The following is a 4,770-nucleotide window of genomic DNA, read 5'->3' on the forward strand; positions in this document are numbered from 1 at the left end:
CATAAAAAATGATGAGTTCGTGTCCTTTGTAGGGACATGGATGAAACTGGAAACCATCATTCTCAGTAAACTATCGCAAGGACAAAAAACCAAACACCGCATGTTCTCACTGATAGGTGGGAACTGAACAATGAGAACTCATGGACACAGGAAGGGGAACATCACACTCCGGGGACTGTTGTGGGGTGGGGGGAGGGATAGCATTAGGAGATATACCTAATGCTAAATGACAAGTTAATGGGTACAGGAAATCAACATGGCACATGGATACATATGTAACAAACCTGCACATTGTGCACATGTACCCTAAAACCTAAATTATAATTTAAAAAAAAAAAAGATGTCAGTGACACTTTGCCACTGTGGAAACTGCCCTGGGCTAAAAGGCAAGTGTGCCAACCTCATCTATTTTAGGGGCTTGTTTTTATAATAATATGGTGGCATTTTAGAGAGTTTTGAATGCTGCATGCAGGACTATGAAGACTGAGACATCCTTGTGTCCTTTTATAGAGGAGAATAAGATGTTGTTTACTACATCTGCATTTTAAATCTATGTACTTTTAGAGGAAAGATTTATATGTTTCCTCTGGATGCTTATTCATGTTTTCTAAATATCATTTACTATCGCCCTTCATAGTGATTCTAGAGGAGGTAAAAAACATGCCCCTTGATTTAACTTATCCGTACCATGTCATTATTCTCTTCAAGGTTGATTGAACACCTGCCCAGATGTCCTGCCAGCAGAACCAGCAGCAGTGTCAGCCCCTTGCAAAGTGCCTTTCCAAGTGTACTCTGAAATGCCCCACAAAGTGTCCACCAGAGTGCACAGCGCTATGCCCAATCTCTTCCTGCTGCAGCTCCAGCTCTGGGGGCTGCTGTGGCTCCAGCTCTGGGGGCTGCTGCAGCTGAGGAGGTGGTGGCTGCTGCCTGAGCCACTACAGGTGCCACAGGTCCCACTGCCACAGACCCCAGAGCTCCAACTGCTGTGAATGTGAGCCTTCACAGGGCTCCAGCTGCTGCCACAGCTCTGGGAGCTGCTGCTGACTTGGGTCCTGAGGACCTCTGAAGTACACACGGGACAAAGCATCAAACAATTTGCTTCTCATTGTTCCTTTCCCTCATTTTGACGTCCTGGGGATGGTAGATCACAAAGCTAACTCAGGCATTTCCACACGTAGAACATTCTGCTTATCTTCCATTTTCTTTGCAAAAATAAAGTTCCTGTTTCCTACTTAAAGTGTGCCCCGGTCACTCTCTCAGCCCTGCATAGTCCAGAATCATCAGTGAGCCCTTCTTCAGAGAGCCTGAGGCCAAGGCAGAGCTTGACTAAGAGGTGGGTAACTGGGCTGCTTCCCAAGGGTGTGTGTGTGTGTGTGTGTGTATGTGTGTGTGTGTGTGTGTGTTTAATATAAGATATAAGAAAACATCACCAGAAGTGTAGTGAAACTGAGGAATATGTACTTGGCCGAGCTTGTTTGGAGGTGTGAGCTTATGTAACAGAAGAAATGGAAGGCAGATAGAAGTAAAAATATGCTATTTGACCGCAGTGTAGGTTCATAAGCAGTCTTCTAAGTATAGACATACATGTCATTGCAAATAGCTTTAGTGTTTGTCACAGATACTGCTTTTTTTTTACAATTGAGATTTGCAGAAACCCTGCATCCAGCAAGTCCGTCAGTGCCATTTTTCTAGGAGCATGTGTTCTTTGTGCCTTTTTGTCACATTTCGGAAATTCTCAAAATATTTCAACTTTTTCATTATTATTATATGTGTTATGGTGATCTATGATCAGTGACCTTTGAGGCCCCTAAACTGCCTTAACATGTAGCCCCAGCCTAGTTCTGGGAGGAAGCAGAGTAAAGTTGTTAAGTATCCAGGATACGGACTCTGGTTCCCTGAATTTGCATCTCAGCTCTGCCACATGCTGGTGATGTAATCTTGGTCCTTACCTTTCTAATCTTCAAGTGGTTCTGACTTTATAACCTACCCAGTTTCCAGATCCCTGTTTGTTCTCACTTGCCCTTTCAGGGAGGGGACCCAGAGGCTGGACATCTGCTGACCTCCTTGTTGCCCCACTGAACAGCCCACATTGCCTGTGTCATTGCACTCCATCTGTAGAGTGACTTCTATTTGGGGGCCTCTCTGCTCAGATCATTTCCTAATGCCTGTCAATATCTCCAGATGTCATGTGCTATTTGCCAGGATGGGCTCTTTCTCATTATCTGCTACTGTGTCTCTCCCCAAGCATAGACCCCATCCATGGCAGAAGACTTCAATTTTGGGTCTGAGATCCTTTGGAATGTCCTGCAACTAAACTCCTGTTCTGTGGCCTCTAACATTAGGTGGAGAATCTGGTGGCAGAGAATAAGCAATGAGACTTTGACAAAAGACAGGGCATTTCATCATCAGCCACCATTACTAAAAGGCTTTATTGATTGTTTGTTGGCATGTGATGCTATACTTAGTGCTGTATGAAGCCATCTAATCAAGACTCAGCACCCACCCAGAAGATTTATAGTACAATCCAAGACACCATATTGGCTTCCTGATGCTACTTTTTCTTCATGTGATCCAACCTGATTTCTTTCTAGCCTCATCATTTCTTTCAGGCTAGGAGAAATTAGACCTGGAAAAGCCATTCAAAAATAAAGCATCTTACCAGCTGCTGTTCTCAGTAGCCACCACCTGTAAGAATGGAGTCTGACATGGTTGAGATGTCTGATAGATTTTCTTTGTGAGACACTTCATGTTGCAAAACTTATTAGCTAATTGCCTGGCATCCCATGAGGTTTCATTCTGTTTTTTTTTTCTCTGATAGAGATGTACAAGATTAATCTTGTTTTCATGCCTGCTAAGACAACATCTGTTATGAAGTCCATGAATCAAGAAATAATTTCAGTTTTTAAGCATCATTATTATATAAGAAATACATTTTATAAGGTTATAGCCACCATAGACAGTGATTCCTCTGATGGGTCTGAGCTAAATCAATTGAAAACCTTCTAGAAATGATGCCCCATTCTAGATACCATTAAGAAAATTCATGATTCATAGGACAATGTCAAAATATCAACATGAACAAGAGTTTGGAAGAAGTTGATTCCAACCCTCATGGATAACTTTGAGGGATTCAAGACTTCAGCTGAGAAAGTAACTGTATACGTGACGGAAATAGGAAAAGAAAAACAAGTGGAGTCAGAAGATGGGACTGAATTGCTGCAATCTTACGACAAAACTTGAATGGATGTGAAGTTGTTTCTTATAGATGAACAAAGAAAGTGGTTTCTTGACATGGAATCTACTCCTGGTGAAGATACTGTGAACATTATTGAATGACAACAAAGGATTTAAAATATTACATGAACTTTGTGATAAAGCAGCAGCGAGGTTTGAGAGGACTGACTCAAATTTTGGAAGAAGTTCCACTGTAAGTAAAATGTTATCCAACAGCATCACATGCTACAGAGAAATATTTTGTGAAAGGAAGAGTCAATCAATGCAGCAAATGTCATTGTTGTCTTATTTTAGAAAATTGTCATAACCACCCCACCTTCGGCAGCCACCACCCTGATCAGTCAGCAGCCATCCACATCAAGACAAGCCCCTCCATCAGCAAAAATATTATAACTCACTGAAGGCTCACGTTATAGTGTTTTTTTTAGAAATGAAGTATTTTTAATTAAGATATCCACATTATTTCTTAAATGTAATGCTATTGCACACTTAATAGACTGTAGTATAGTGTGAACATAACTTTCACATGCACTGAGAAGCCAAAAAATTCGTTTCACTTGGTTTTTCGCAATATTTGCTTTACTGCAGTGGTCTGAAACTGAACCCACAGTATCTTCAAAATATGCCCATAGAGTAAATCCAGTTAACTGTAGAATTTTATTTTGCCAGCTGGTGATACATCCATTTGCTTAAACCTTCTTATTACAGAGCTCAATCTCTCTTCTCAATCTGTGTTGAATATATATTTACACAATACCAGATTGAAATTACCCATAAAATGAGTTTGTCCAGATGCCTATGTGTCTCTGTCTAGTCTGGCCTATTATCTGGTCATTAAGAGCATAGACTCTGAACCAAACTTCTCGGGTTTGAATTCCAGTCCTGCCACTTAGTAGCTGTGTGAACCTCTCTGAGCCTGAGATTACTCATCTGTAAAATGGGAATGATAATAATAATGTCTTCCTTGAAGAGTTGTTGTGAGTTAAACGGATTAATATATGTAACATGCTAACAGCAGAGACTGTCCTAAAATGAAACCTGTATAATTACTTGTTGTTGTTGCTGCTGGTGTTTTGCTGTGAAAAGTGAGTCTGGGTTGCCAGAAGTCTAGACTAGGAAGCTGAACCAATGTCTTGCTTCCATTCGGACTTACTCAACAATCATACCCACCACAGGAGGCCATAGCTGAAGGCCATCACCCTTGTTGCTTTTCTTGCTTGCCAGGGGCCAAGAACGGGTGAGAGTTGAGAGTACATTTTTAGAACACCCACAGCCCTCAAGATCCAACCAGACTATCTGCTTCCTTTCCAAGCTTAATCTTCTGGCCATCACAGGGCCTGTGACTCAGGAAAATGTTGGGGAAATGGCTCAAGTACCAACAGGGAAATAAAGACAACTTTCCCTAGTGTCAAACTGGGAAGAGTCTATTTAGAGAAAATTCCAGACCCAGATTGGACTGAGATTCTGATAACAGAGTGGCTCTGCATGTGATACAGCTATCTGCTCCTCCCTATGCCACTGCACTTGCCACAGACT

The 4,770-nt window shown here is 41.7% G+C and overlaps 1 pseudogene; it reads left to right on the plus strand.

Annotated features, from left to right (window-relative positions):
- Window positions 1-729: 729 nt before the first annotated feature.
- Window positions 730-1,044, plus strand: LOC105740597 (annotated as a pseudogene).
- Window positions 1,045-4,770: the final 3,726 nt, after the last annotated feature.

This window comes from Nomascus leucogenys, chromosome 12 (assembly GCF_006542625.1).
Source record: "Nomascus leucogenys isolate Asia chromosome 12, Asia_NLE_v1, whole genome shotgun sequence".
Lineage (NCBI taxonomy): Eukaryota > Metazoa > Chordata > Mammalia > Primates > Hylobatidae > Nomascus > Nomascus leucogenys.